We start from the raw sequence: 15,920 nt of genomic DNA, 5'->3' as shown, positions 1-15,920 counted from the left end.
TTTTCTGTTGTGGCACCCCGGCTCTGGAATGAGCTCCCTAGTGAGGTTCACCTGGCACCTACATTGTATTCCTTTCGGCACCAGGTGAAGACCTTTTTATTTTCCCAGGCATTTTAGCATTTTAGCTTTCTATATTTTTATCTTTGCTGTTTTAAATCTGTATTTTAAACTCTTGCACTGCTGCTAGGTTTTATTGTGGTTGTATTGTTATATTGTGGTTTTAATGTTCTATATATTTTAAATTGTTTTATTGTGTGTTGTTTGGTTTTAATTTTTGTGAACCGCCCAGAGAGCTTCGGCTATTGGGCGGTATAGAAATGAAATAAATAAATAAATAAATAACCCTGAAGAGGACCATTAACATAAGAACAGACCTGTTCTACTTAGGGGGGCGGGGGGAGTCAAGGCTGGAGCAGGTCCATACACAGAGTCAGAGGCAATCTGGAATCAAGCCAAGAGCACAGCACCAAACAAGGATGATTACAAATGCAAAGACATAGAGCAATCCAAAGTCTAGACCAGCAAGGTTCAAGCAAAGAATACAACAGTAGGCAAGGAAGAGTCCAAACACAAAGTCACTAGGCAATCCGGGGTCTACTCACAGGAGATCCAACAGAGAGAGGACTACATAGTCAGCAGCAAGGAGATCAAGGACCAGAGCTGGTGCAAAGATGTTGCTCTAGCAGCCCTCTCTGCTGGGAATTGAGGCTTATAAGGTGAAGCTTTCAGAGCCCACGCAGGGCTCAGAGGCAGAACATTAGAGGGTTCTGGGAGATGTCTTCCTCATGAGGAGGGCCCTGCTCATGAGGAGGCCTTCACTCAGGAGAAGTCCTCTTCTGGAACCAGGCAGTTCTTCTTACAGTGACTGTTCTGGCCTGCCTCTTGAGATGTCACCACTCCCAGGAGATAGGTGGTCGCTCCCACTCCAGGGGCCCGGGCTTCTCCTGGTCCACTTCCTGGTCTCCTGGTGTGGGCTGCTCCTTAATGCAGTTTGTCTCCAGGAGCTCTAGCAATTCCTCTGAAGAAGATTCCTCCAGCTGGGGGGGATGACAGGACTAATCAGAGGGCACTTTGTCTAGGACCCTCTCAAACCTGGAGCCATACCAGATAGTAGGAAAAAGGCCCAGTTCACCTTTTGGGGTTTGATTTGAGGAGAGATCTTATGAACCTGGTTCATACTAAAGACCCGTTATATGGTAACATATTCCAGTCATTAAAAAACATAATTTCTAGAGATCATACATTTTAGGAGTTTGTGAGTAAAAATGTAAGTGAAGGAGAGCAATTAAAAACTGTATGCCTCCCATTATGAAGGGAGAGAGAGAGAGAGAGAGACCCAAAGACTCAGAGTAGAAGATACCCAAAACCAGCAGTTTGCTTCCAACATACAAAGCTGAGATGGAAAACCATGGACATGACATTGCATGAAACTGCCATCGGTTGCTATATCTGCAGTGAAAGAGTCATCATTCCAACTAAAGGGAGATTTTTTTTGTTTTCTCCTCTTTATGCACACCCCTCTGCCTCCATGCAAGATACAGTCCTTTGAAAAAGACAGCTAATAATCACATCTCTTTTCAAACCTACAGCTTGGTGAGCTCTGCAAAGCATTAATTCAGCCTAGCAACATCTCCCACAGGGAAAGCGGGACCACACATACAGTGGAGATGCAGCAGTGAGAAACTAGCTCTCTTGGATCAGTTCCAACTCTTAGCTCAGCTAAACAACAGTGTATTCAGGAGGGGGAGAGAGAGTGCGTCAAACATGGCAACATGGCTATCTGCAAAAGCACCTTGATGCAGGAATGAGTGTGCAACCTGCTTGTAGATTGTCACATGAGACAATACAGGGCCAAGGGCATCCAGAGCTGATGCCTGCCCTGCTGGCTCCTCTGTTTTTTCCCTCTGGCCTGCAATAGGCAGGAATAGGCATGGTTGGGCACCTGCCAAGGGCCCACGCCCCATCAGGGGCCCACTGATAAGAGTCCCCTGCACTTGCGCCTCCTCCTTGCCATTGCAACCTGCTTGTTCACCTGCCTCTCGCTCTGGTACAGATAACGGTGGTGGCGCCATTGATGCCATTGCCTGCTTGCTCACTGGCGCTCTGCCTGTCAAACAAGCAAGTGGTGTCCAGCAAGCAATGGTGAGAAAAAGGAGGAGCAATAGTGGCTGGTGATGCTGGGGGTGAGAAGGCCAACACACTGAGGGAGGGGCCCCATGGAGGGTGTCTTGCTCAAGGGCCCTCAAAAACCTAGAGCCAGCACTTCTGGACCAACACTCTGAGCAACACCAGGCGGATGGATCTGGCCACTCTTTTAATTTCCCACAGTGCGCCCAACTTAGCATTGTTGTGGGGCATTATGGGAAATTAAGAGGGTGGCTACACCCAGCTGCCTTGTGCTACTTGGTGCAGTGTTGCCGCAGTTAGACTAACCCATGAGGGACTGCTGACAGAGGAGGGGACCCAGCAAAGGACAAAGCTGGAGGCGGCTCAGGCACAACAGCACACCCACATGGCAGAAAAGGGGTGTGAGACGAGTATGACAGAATGTATGTCACTGATATGCTTGTGCCGCAGGAATACAGAGACACAACAGAGTTAGTTTTATTATTAGCATAGCAAATAGCTTTCCTTCTGCTGTTATTGTGATCAAAGAACCTCTGTAACCTCGTTCAGATGAGTCTCAGATAACAGGGCTGGGGAAGACCTCTGCTTGAGAGCTTTGTAGAAGCCCTGTCAGTCAGAATAGACAGTACTCAGCTGGAGAGTTTGTGAAGACAATACTGACCTAGATGGACCAATGGTCTGAATAAGTACAGTCAGGGCCAGAAATATTGGAACAAGGATAACTGTTTTGGCAGTTGGCCTCTGTACACCACCACATTGAAGTTGAAAGGAAACACACCCAGATGGGAGCGAAGTCAGAACTTTCAGCTGTAATTCAAGGGATTTGACAAAAGTGGGGCACTAACCATTCAGGAAGGACAGCCAGTGGCATACACACACCCCTATCATTCATGGCTCATAAGTAATGGAACAAACCAACATCATTTCAAACTTAAGGGTCGCCTTTAATATCTGGATGAAAATCCTTTGCAGTCAATGACTGCCTGAAGTCTGGAACCCATGGACATGACCAAATTCTGAGTTTCCTCCCTCGAGATGCTTTGCCAGGCCTTTACTGCAGCTGCCTATAGCTGCTGCTTGTTTGTGGGTCTTTCTGCCTTCAGTCTTGCCTTCAGTAAGTGAAAAGCATGCTCTATTGGGTTGAGATCAGGTGACTGACTTGGCCATTGAAGAACATCCCACTTCTTTGCCTGGAGAAACTCTTGGGTAGCTTTTGCTGTATGTTTTGGGTCATTATCCATCTGCAATATGGAGCGGTGTCCTATCAGTTTGGCATGATTTGGCTGAATCTGAGCAGAAAATATGGCCCTATACACTGCAGAATTCATCCTGCTGCTTTTATCAGCAGTCAGGTCATCAATAAACACCAGTGACCTGGTTCCATTGGCAGCCATACATGCCCATGCCGTAACACTGCCTCCACCATGTTTGACAGATGATGTGGTATGCTTTGGATCATGAGCTGTTCCTTTCCTTCTCCATACTTTTCTCTTCCCATCATTCTTATACAAGTACATCTTGGTTTCATCAGTCCGAAGAATCTTATTCCAGAACTAGGCAGGCTTTTTTAGGTGTTTGCTAGCAAAGGCTAATCTGGCCTTTCTGTTCTTGAGCGTTACCAGTGGTTTGCACCTTGTTGTGAAGCCTCTGTATTTACATTCATAAAGCCGTCTCTTGACTGTCGATGTTGACAATGACATGCCTACCTCCACAACAGCGTTCTTGGCCTGGCTAAATGTTGTGGAAGGGTTCCTCTTCATCATGAGCAGAATTCTGTGGTCATCCACTTTAGTTGTCTTCCGTGGTCTGCCAGGCCTTTTGCTGTTGCTGAGCTTGCCAGTTAATTTCTTCTTTTTCAGGATGTTGCAAACTGTTGTATTGGCCACTCCCACTGTTTTTGCTATCTCTCTGATGGGTTTATTTTGTTTCCTCAGCCTAATGATGGCCTCCTTCACTCGCATGGACACCTCTTTGGCCCTCATGTTGGGAGTTCCAGTGAACAGCTACCAAATACAAATGTAACACTCAGAACCACCTCCAGGCCTTTTATCTGCTTGATTGGTCATGGGGTACCCAGGAAACAGGCCACACCTGGCCATGCAGCTGCTTGTCAGCCATTCGTTCCATTACTTATGAGCCATGAACGATGGGTGTGTGTGTATATGCCACTGGCTGTCCTTCCTGAATGGTTAGTGCCCCACTTTTGTCAAACCCCTTGAATTACAGCTGAAAGTCCTGACTTCACTCCCATCTGGGTGTGTTTCCTTTCAACTTCAGTGTGGTGGTGTACAGAGACCAACTGCCAAAACAGTTATCCTTTTCCCAATATTTCTGGCCCTGACTGTACAAGGCATTGGCATATGCTCAAAATATAGCTAGATAACAACATAAGAAGAGCCATGCTGGATCAGACTAAAGGCTTATCTAACCCAGGGTTCTGTTGACACACTGGCCCACCAGCCACCTGATTGTGAGAAGCCCACAAGTCGGGCATGAGTGCAATAGCACCATCCTGCTCATGTTCCCCAGCAACTGGTATTGAGAGGCATACTGCCTCCAATACTGGAGGTACTATATAGCCATCATGACTAGTAGCCATTAAAAGCCTTATTCTCCATCCATTTGTTGAAAACCCTTTTAAAGCCATCCAAGTTGCTTGCCGCCGCTAGATCTTGTGGTAGCCAATTCCATAGTTTACCTATGTGCTGTGTGAAGAAGTGCTTATTTTTTATCTGTGCTGAATCTCCCACCATAGATGGAACATCAGAACCTGCCTTATGCCAAGTCAAACCATTGGTCCAACTAGCTCAGTATTGTCTTCACAGACTAGCAGCAGCTCTGCAGGGTTTCAGGCAGGAGTCTTTCCTAGTCCTACCTGGAGACATCAGGGATTGAATCTGGGACCTTGTGTGTAGCAGCAATATCAGGGGTCAGACTAAGTAGCCTCATGCAGTCTCATGCTTCATGTTCTTGCTGAGCTCTTGCTCTCTGAAATATATGTTTGTAAGCTGACGAGACACAGGAATTTCTTATCTTGTCAACAAAGGCTAAGGTCATAGAATTGTATATCTTGTTCTCTTCTGTTCTCTGCTTATCATAGCTACCCTATAACCCATTTCTTGTATTATAAACAATGGTGCTAGGAGAAGAAATGTTGAGGACTGCAACCCCACATGAGAGGGAGAGGAGGAGCCGTTTCCTATGTGTCACAATATCTATAAAAACAATGTGCTGATATAAATCGGGGCTTTTGGCTCTTTGGAAATGATTCCAGCCTTAAGCCCGCGCGTTAAATAAAGAAACTCTTTTTCCTTCACTCCGTGGTCTCTCTGACTCTGAGTTCTGCAACATAAATGGTGCCATGACTCGGATGTGGCAGGCTCTGAGACAGAGAGGTGGCAGTTGCCTGCTCTTAATCGCCGCACCGGGAAGGAGGGCTCGGCGCATGCCTCCCTTTCTTGGCGCCACCGACCTTTTTGTCGGGTGAATGGGAGAAAGCCTGCGCCGGGATCGCCCGAACGGCAGCGAGCAGCAAGAGAACCTTGGGAAGCGGAGGAAGGAACTTGAGCCCTGCCCATACTGCAGCTGCAATTGAATTGAAACCCACATTGGAAGCCTTCAGGAGAAAGGCAAGTATATGGAGTAAAAGAGGGCCCCGCCTTTAGGGAGAAAGGCCACTGGGCAGAAAAAAAGAGGGCCCCACCTTATGAAGAAGGTCAGTGTTGGTATACGTATACAAAAGAACCTACTCCTTGCGGGTAGAAGGGGGGCCTGATCACACCCCTGAGTGGGCACCAGTACTCAGCCGGCCAGTACTCAGTAGGAAGCTGAGGAAGCTGGGGAAGCCGCTTTCCACTCTAGTGAAAAGTGGGAAAAGTGGGTGGCAGGGACATATGAATGAAGTAGTGAAATTGATGATTGTGTGAGTGGCTACTGCGGTTTCTGTTGCATACCGTCGACCGTCCGGGTGCCCAGGCCAGTAGCAAAGTGCGTGGTGTGAAATTCCTTTTGTGTCGGCCAGTGAGACCCCTTCCTCACTGACCAATCCCCTTTCCCTCCTTGTGTCTGTCTTTATCTTAGGAGGGAGGCTATGGGAGGTGGGGGAAGCAAGACTTGCACCCCCTTGAGATGTATGTTAAAAAAAAGGAAAAATATTTTTTTTTAAAGGATTCAGAATAGAAAGAAGAAACAGCAAAAAGCTCAAGGTCGAGCTGAGAGAGAAAAAAAAGAACAAGATCTGAGGCTGTTAATTAGAGAAATGTTGCAGGACAGCCTGGCTTTTAACGAAGCGTGGGAGCGTGGGAGTGTGAGGCCGAAGAAGTAGCTGTTAGCCTAGCACGCGGAGAGGGGGGGCAGGAAAATTGCCCACAACGTTCTGAGTTGTGCAACATCATCACTTCGCCTAATTGGGATGAAATCCCAAAGAAATAAAAACTGAAAATGAAGACCCAGAAGATGAAGGCGCAAAATGGAATAAAGGTGAAGAATCAGCCCCCAGGGCACAGGCTATTTATTTATTTATTTATTTCTATACCGCCCAATAGCCGAAGCTCTCTGGGCGGTTCACAAAAACTAAAACCAAACAACACACAATAAAACAATTTAAAATATATAGAACATTAAAACCACAATATAACAATACAACCACAATAAAACCTAGCAGCAGTACAGGAGTTTAAAATACAGATTTAAAACAGCAAAGATAAAAATTTAGAAAGCTAAAATGCCTGGGAAAATAAAAAGGTCTTCACCTGGCGCCGAAAGGAGTACAATGTAGACGCCAGGCGAACCTCACTAGGGAGCTCATTCCAGAGCCAGGGTGCCACAGCAGAAAAAGCCCTCCTCCTAGTAGCCACCCGCCTCACTTCCTTTGGCAGGGGCTCACGGAGAAGGGCTGCTGCTGATGATCTTAAGGTCCGGGCAGGCACATATGGGAGGAGGCGATCCTTCAGGTAACCTGGCCCCAAGCCGTTAAGGGCTTTGAATGTTAACACCAGCACTTTGAATCGGGCCCGGAAATGGACCGGCAGCCAGTGCAGCTGGAAAAGTACTGGCGTAATATGAGCTCGCAGGCCAGTCCCTGTTAACAATCTTGCTGCCCTATTTTGGACCAGCTGAAGTTTCCGGACCGTTTTCAAAGGCAGCCCCACGTATAACGCATTGCAGTAATCCAGACGAGAAGTTATCAGAGCATGGATAACTGTAGCTAGGCTATCTCTGTCCAGATAAGGGCGTAGTTGGTATACCAGCCTAAGCTGATAAAAAGTGCTCCGTGCCACTGAGTTCACCTGTGCCTCAAGTGACAGTTGTGGATCCAAGAGCACCCCCAAACTACGAACCTGATCCTTTAGGGGGAGTGCAACCCCCTCCAGAACAGGTTGATTATCACCTAGCCGGGCAGACGAACCACCCACTAACAGTACCTCCGTCTTGTCTGGATTGAGTTTCAGTTTATTGGCCCTCATCCAGTCCATTACCGTGCCCAGGCACTGGTTCAGAACAGCCACTGCCTCACCTGGTTTTGATGAGAAAGAGAGGTAGAGCTGGGTGTCATCCGCATATTGATGGCACCTCAGCCCACACCTCCGGATAACCTCCCCCAGCGGTTTCATGTAGATGTTAAACAGCATGGGGGATAGAATAGAGCCCTGTGGAACCCCATGGCACAATTGCCATGGCACAGAGCAATAATCCCCCAGCACCACCTTCTGGAATCGGCCATCCAAGTAGGAGCGGAACCACTGTAGTGCAGTGCCTCCAACTCCCAACCCAGACAACCTATCCAGAAGGATACCATGGTCGATGGTATCGAAAGCCGCTGAGAGGTCCAGGAGAATCAACAGGGTCGCACTCCCCCTGTCCCTCTCCCGGCAGAGGTCATCCCACAGGGCGACCAAGGCAGTTTCCGTTCCAAAACCAGGCCTGAAGCCCGATTGAAATGGATCTAGATAATCCGTTTCATTCAAGAGTGCCTGGAGCTGTCCTACAACCACCCGCTCAAGCACCTTGCCCAGGAAGGGGATGTTGGCCACTGGCCTATAATTGTTAACATCCTCTGGGTCCAGGTTAGGCTTTTTCAGGAGTGGTCTAATTACTGCCTCTTTTAAAGCGGCAGGCACCACTCCCTCTCTCAAGGAGGAATTTACAACCTCCTGGACCCAGCTGGACAACCCCTCCTTGTTTGATTTAATAAGCCATGAAGGGCAAGGGTCAAGCACACAAGTGGTCGATCGGACTTGGCCAAGCACCTTGTCCGCATCCTCAGGCCTCAGTAACTGAAACTCATCCAATAAAACTGGACCAGACGGTGCTCTGAACGCCTCTACCAATGGAACTGCATTAATCGTGGTGTCCAATTCATGACGAATCTGAGCGACTTTATCCTCAAAGTGCCGCGCAAACCCGTCACAGCGTGCTACCGAGGGTTCCACCGTCTCTCTCCCTGGCCCAGAATGTAACAGGCCGCGAACCACTCGGAAAAGCTCCGCCGGGCGACACTGAGAAGATGCAATGCTGGTGGAAAAGAACTGCCTCTTTGCCACCCTCACCGCCACAGAGTAGGCTCGATAGTGGGCTCTTACCTGTGTTCGGTCAGACTCAGCACAAGTTTTCCTCCACCTGCGTTCTAGCCGTCTCCCCTCTTGCTTCATTGCCCTCAGCTCAGGTGTATACCAAGGAGCTGGCCAGGCTCTGCTCAGAGGGAGAGGGCGCTTGGGTGCGATCGTGTCAACCGCCCGAGTCATCTCTGCATTCCACAGAGCGACCTGGGCTTCAACAGGAGCACCAGCCATACCAGCAGGAAAATCCCCCAGAGCCCTCTGGAATCCAACGGAATCCATTAATCTCCGGGGGCAGACCATTTTAATAGGTCCCCCACCCTTGCAGAGGGGAAAGGCCGCCAGAAGTCTAAACCTCAGCAGGAAGTGATCTGACCATGACAAAGGGACAGATGTTAATTCCTCTACTTTCAGATCACCATCCTCCTGCCCAGTCGAGAAAACCAGTTCAAGCGTGTGTCCTTTTATATGTGTTGGGCCAATGACATGTTGGGACAGCCCCATGGTTGTCATGGCGGCCATGAAGTCCTGAGCCGCCCCGGATACAGCGGCCTCGGCATGGAAGTTGAGATCCCCCAGGACCATCATCCTGGGGGTCCTCAACACCAAGTCCGAGACCACCTCCGTCAGCTCAGGCAGGGAGTCTGATGGGCAGCGGGGTGGGCGGTACACCAACAGAATCCCTAATCTGTCCCGGGTACCCAACACAAGGTACAGACACTCAAGATCTGCACTCGAATGAGCAAGAAGCCTGGAGAGGGAGATTGAATTCCTATAGACCACGGCAACCCCCCCTCCCCGACCCTCAAGTCGGTGTTGGTGCTGCACTGAGTACCCAGGAGGGCACAGCTGGGAGAGAGTGACCCCTCCCAGTTCCCCCACCCAGGTCTCAGTAATACATGCCAGGTCAGCCCCCTCATCCACAATCAAATCATGGATGAGGGAGGTCTTATTTTGGGCCGACCTGGCATTCAGCAGCAGCACCACCAGACCCGAGGGCAGACTGGTAAGGCTGCCAGGAACCATCAGGTTGGGGGAAGAACCAGAAGAGGGGACAGCTGTAAGGTGTCTAGCCCCTCTTCTCCTCAGCTGGCCTGTTAATCCCCCAACGCCATACCTCCCCCTGCCCGTGACCACAGTTATGGTGGCACCTCCCCCACCCCCTGAGTTGTCCAATAGTCCTCCCAGGCACATATTAAAATATTAAGATATAAAATATACAAAAGTTTAAAAGCATATAAAAGAGATAAAAGAGAACAGCAGCTAAGAAGGAGCAGATAGTCCACGTTTGCCCCTTCCCCTGGTCTTTAAAGCTGCTGCCCTCTGCTGCTGCTGCTATTTGCTGCTGGTGTTGTGGCTGCTGGTGTCTCTGGAGAGGCAGGTGGGTAGATCTTGCGACTCCAAGTGCGACGCTAAGTGCGCACTTAGCGTCGCACTTGGCGCGACGCCGAGGCGCTGCCTCTGGCAGCCCCGCCTTAAGTACCTGTGGGCGGGGGCAGAAGCAGGCTCAGGCTCAGGATCCACCTGGTGCAGCTGCTGGAGGCTAGACCCCTCTTCGAGTAGAAGGTGTGCCATAGGACGGTCCCAAAGCAAAATGAAGCGAAAAGACCATGATGAAGATCTCTGTCAAGGTAGCCGTGTTTAGCTTTGAACTGTCCTACAATTTCATAGAGCCTGTAGACCATCAGCTATATGATTTCTGAAGAGTGTAACCGTTAAGCTTTTGCCGTGGGATTCCCTGCAATGAAGAAATCTCACTAATTTGAGTGTCCAGTGTTAGACTGCCTGAGTGTGTGTGCTGAAGAGACCGAGAAACCAGACAGCATGTTCCTGGCCAAGCCAAAATCACGCTACTACCATGCTCCTGGAAGCTGCAATAAACTGTGTAAGCTGTAGGGTTGGCGGAGAATTTCTCCCCGAAACTTCGGGGGGCCGAGCGCCAACGTGTTCGGCCCCCCTGAACAAGTTTCAGGGAGAAATTCTCCGCCCCCCCGCCCCCCGCCCCCCGCGCCCCCCACGGGACAGGACTTACCTTTGGCGAATGTCCCTCCCGGCGGCGGGTCCGGCCAGCGGTTCGGCGTGTCTTCATCTGGGGTGGGAGCGGCAGCCGGTCTTTTGACCGGCCGCCGCCATTCTAATAAAAGAAAAAGAAAAAACGCCCCCGTGATAGGCTACGTGACGATTAACGTAGCCTATCACGGCTAGATTTGCAAAGTCAGCCGTGATAGGCTACGTAAATCGTCACGTAGCCTATCACGGGTGACTTTAAAAAAAAATAAAGGCGCATACAGATAATGGCGGCCCCCATAGGGAGCCGCCATTCGCGTTCCTTATTTGGTCGCTATAGTCTACGTAAATCTTTACGTAGACTATGGTGAAAATAAAGGCAACGCTATTTGCGTTGCCCTTATTTTCGCCATAGTTTACGTAAAAATTTATGTAGACTACAGCGACCAAATAAGGAACGCGAATGGCAGCTCCCTATGGGGGCCGCCATTTGCGTATGCGTTTTTTTTTTTTAAGTCACCCGTGATAGGCTACGTGACAATTTACGTAGCCTATCACGGCTGACTTTGCAGATCTAGCCGTGATAGGCTACGTTAATCGTCACGTAGCCTATCACGGGGGCGGTTTTGTTTTTTTTTTAACTTTTTAGTTCACAGCCGGGCAAGGCGAGACGCCTCCTCCCCGGCCTGAATTTCGGCCGGGCAAGGCGGGAAGCCTCCCCCCCGGCCTGAATTTTGGCCGGGCGAGGTGGGAAGCCTCCCCCCCGGCCTGAACTTCGCGGGGGGAGCAGCGAAGCGCCTCCCCCCCACCGCGAAGAGCTTCGAGGACAGGTAAGGGAATTTCGTGCACCCCTAGTAAGCTGGGAGACCCAACCTGATTGAGAAGAAAAGAAGATATTGGAGCAACTGTCTTGAAAAACAGTGAAATCTGTGTAGCTGGCTGGCTGACGCTGTCAGTGATGTTACAACTTTAAATTAAGACTGTTTTCCTGTTTGAGACCCCCAGCGAAGAAAGCTGACCTGAGTTATTTGTTGCCCGTGCCAAAGCAAAGATTTAACTGCCCTGTACCTCATCGTGTCCTGTTTTCAGCTTGGAATTTACAAATACAAACAAACTGAGAAGCTTGCCTTTGAAGTCCTGCAAATCACCCTACCGCCTCCCCGAAGAAGATTAATGGCTGCCCGAAAAATGCAAGTATAAGGCGATGCCCATCACCCCCCAGCGTCCTGAGTTTTGGCACTTTGCTTTTGTGTACCAGGTTAAAGAAGAGGGGAAAAAAAGAGGAAGTTTTTTAAATGTCTGTGAGAACCTGACAGAAGTAGAATAAAATGTACAGAGGAGTTGCCCAGGTTAAAGCGTCACGGCTAGATAGCTGAGCTGTACCGCTCTGTTTAGACAGAGGCCTTGCTAAAAAGTTAAAGGCCCTTGTCTGTCAGAAGGGGTGTAGGGCCACACTTCCCCTTTTTAAACTGATGCAAAAGTGGGGAGCCTTTGCTGGAAACATCTCACCTTCATTGCCCAGAGCCTTCTCTGTTTGGCTCCATCATCGTCTGGGCTTTTTAGAGACACTCTGCACATGGACTAAAATTTTAAATTGTCAAAGACTTGCCATGGACAGTGCTGTGAAGCTTTTCATAAACTTGAACTCTCATTGCTGTAGACCGTGTGTCTGTGTTTGTAGTCAGCTCAGTGTACAGCAGGCTAAGTTTGATCTATGACTTTTAGATTTCCTTCTGCCAGAACTCATGCAGCATAGAGTTGCCGATGCAAAAATGGTGACCTAGAACTCTTTGCGTGTGTGGGTATGCCCATCCCTTAATTTTGATGGGCCCTGAGCTTTCAGCCAGAAGAGCAGTATGATTGCTGGATCTGCTCCATCATGCCTTACCATGCAAAAAGTGTTTTCCATTCATTGTGTTAAATTGCAGAAAAAGTTTGTTGTGTATATTTTATGATTCCTTAAATATCATAAAATATATGTGATATTTGCAGATTAGTGTTAGTTGCAACTCCAAATGATACTGAGTGTGGTTCCCAATGGATGACAAAAGAAAAGACAGAAATAGAGAAAGTGGCAGACAGATAGAGAAAAAAGTTTTATGTAAAAAGTTTAAAATATGATCTGCAATACAGGCAGATCAGCAAGAAAAAGAAAGCAAAAGAAGAGAGAGAGATTTCTGTTCCCATATTAATAAATAAAAGTGTTATCAAGCACTTTGGGAAGTGAAGTCTGTTTACAGAAAGCTGTGCCTGAGAACCAAACACTTCTAGCCTATGCTGAAAATGCTTGCTAGTGTTGTGCTGCCTCATGGGTAACATGTATGGTATAAAATCCATTTAGCCCAATAGCTCGTGGTTCAGAGAAGCTGTCTGATCCAACCATTAGGTATGCCTGTGTGCTGTAAGTTACCCAGTAAAGTCTCCTTGTAAGTAAACCCCCCCTGCTGGAATCCCAAAACACAAGCGGGGCTAGAGCGTCTCACCCAGTATCAAACCCTGCTGTTAGAAGCCATGAAGGCAGGTATGAAGAAGTCAGTTAATATGACCAAAGTGTCTGAAGTGCTGCAAGGTGCCACCGAGGCCCCAGAGCGTACTTAGAGCATCTTTTAGATGCCTATCGCCAGTATACCCCCCTCAACCCAGAGGCCCAAGAAGACGTGGACGAAAAAATGAAAGAAGACCCAGCAGAAGCAGAGGCACAGTGTGCCCAGTGTGGACAAGATGGACCTTGGTGGCATGAATGCCCAAATAAAATGAATTAAATACACAAAGGAGAAAACCAAAGGAGCCAGAACGAGCGAGAGAGAAGACAGCTTGAGAGGGGCTGTGACATTGACTTCATGACTGACTTCATGACTGACACTGGAGCGGCATCAAGAGCAAGCAAACGTTAGCCTTAAACAAGAAGTCCAAACACTGGGCAAAGTTCTTCAAGCCCAGCGTCGCTTTGTCTTAGAAAATAACCCCCCAGTTCCCATCACAGAAGTTTATCCTTTCCAACCAGGAAATGAAGTATGAGTTAAAGAGGGAAAAAATAACCCTTTAACTCCCAAGTGGAGAAGACCGAAAACTGTTATACTTTCCACCCCGGCAGCTGTAAAAGTAGCTGAAATTAAACCCTGGATACATTGGACACGAGTCAAGAGAGCGAGAGGGGGGGAGTAGACTGTAAACAAAAATCCTTTGAAAGGATTTCTTTCCTTTTCAAAAATCCTTTAAAAATTATTCTGAAAAAGCAGTAAGAAGACTCAGGCTAGACCTTACTATGGGCACACCGGGAGACTGTCTACCCTGCGTACGGTCAGACCTGCAACTGGAGAACTGAAGAAGGGGACTAGACCCTACTGCAGCTTGCCAGGTAAATAGCTGCCCGGCGTACGGTCAGATCCCAAAGAAGATCAAACATGCGTGTTGTAGTGTTAGTAGTGTTGCATTGTGTTTCCTTAATAAGGTGCAAAAAGGGGGGGTCTGCCCCTAGAAAGGGAAATCTGTCCCAGCGATTCGCTGATAATTACTGGCTTCACCTGGCTAACATCACTGGAGTAAAACATTTTTGTTTGCCAAAAGATATACCTGCAAACAGTTTTTTAATCTTTTTCTCCTCCATCATTTAATTTGACTAATAATAGTAATGCTGTAGATGTTCAAATCAATAATCTGCATGCATAATATAGTGGCTGACATAACAATAAGAAAACAATTGGCTAAATTGGTTAACCCCTTGGCTTCCAGATCTTAGCTGGCTTAAGGCATTGTTCATCCTAATTCTACCAGTGTTGTTCATAAAGATACTGTTTGCATTCCTTGTCTTATGCGCTGTTTAACCAATCTGTTTTATGTCTCGGCTAGTAAAACTGCCGCCTGCTACGCTCTAATAGCTCAACAAGATATTAAGTAAGAAGGTTGCTATAATAGTCCTGTGTTATGCTTCGAAAACCAGAATGTCTATTTGCGTAATAAAATGCTATAATTGTAATATAATTATGCATTTAAGGGGGGAATGTAGCAGCCATATCGGGGGTCAGACTAAGTAGCCTCATGCAGTCTCATGCTTCATGTTCTTGCCGAGCTCTTGCTCTCTGAAATATATGTTTGTAAGCTGACGAGACACAGGAATTTCTTATCTTGTCAACAAAGGCTAAGGTCATAGAATTGTATATCTTGTTTTCTTCTGTTCTCTGCTTATCATAGCTACCCTATAACCCATTTCTTGTATTATAAACAATGGTGCTAGGAGAAGAAATGTTGAGGACTGCAACCCCACATGAGAGGGAGAGGAGGAGCCGTTTCCTATGTGTCACAATATCTATAAAAACAATGTGCTGATATAAATCGGGGCTTTTGGCTCTTTGGAAATGATTCCAGCCTTAAGCCCACGCGTTAAATAAAGAAACTCTTTTTCCTTCACTCCGTGGTCTCTCTGACTCTGAGTTCTGCAAAGCATATGCCCCACCACTGAGCTAAGGCCCTTTCCCATGTTCAGAAGCAATACCAGTTGCTGGGGCCAAGCAGATGCATGCTGTTGCCTTTGTGCAGACTCACAGGCATCTAGCTTGTCAGTGCGGAAAAACAAATGCTGTACTAGGTGGACTTTTGATCAAGCTGGGCTCTGATGTCCTTGACCCTGTGAAATACCAAAGGAAAAAAGGGATCTTATTTCAGGTTCACTTGTCACATAAAGCAGAACTCTGATCTCCTCATATCTGCCAGGTCAGTTTACCGAAGCAAGAAAAAGCTGTGGGCATAAGAAGCAAATCAGAATTGTAAACTATTCTTTGCTCCTGTCCTCTCTGGGCCCAAAGCGTGGACCCAAGCCTAAGAAAAGGCTAAAGGAATAATTCAGAGTTCTTGGTGTTAGGAAAGGCTTCAGTGGGTCAGCAGTGTTTCATATCTTGTTCCTTGTATGGAAGACACAGTAGTGAAGGCTTGGACATAAACAACTTGTTTCTTTATTCACATACCCTTTATTAGAATCATAGAATCATAGGGTTGGAAGGGCCCACAAGACCATCGAGTCCAACTCCCTCCTCAGTGCAGGAAGCCTGATTCCCAGGTGGTCTCTCATCCAAGAACTAACCAGGGCTGACCCTGCTTAGCTTACGAGATCAGACGAGATCAGGCACATCCAGCTTTTGTCACCTTTCTCCCCCGCTCCCCACCCCATTTTCCTTTCTCCATGCTTTTCTTCTCCTCCCACCCCTTTCTTTCCACCAGGACCCCTGAGGGACA

This window comes from Heloderma suspectum, chromosome 4 (genome assembly GCF_057233095.1).
Source record: "Heloderma suspectum isolate Gila_16-S chromosome 4, 16-S_ref, whole genome shotgun sequence".
Taxonomy (NCBI): domain Eukaryota; kingdom Metazoa; phylum Chordata; class Lepidosauria; order Squamata; family Helodermatidae; genus Heloderma; species Heloderma suspectum.
This window is presented reverse-complemented; position numbering follows the sequence as displayed.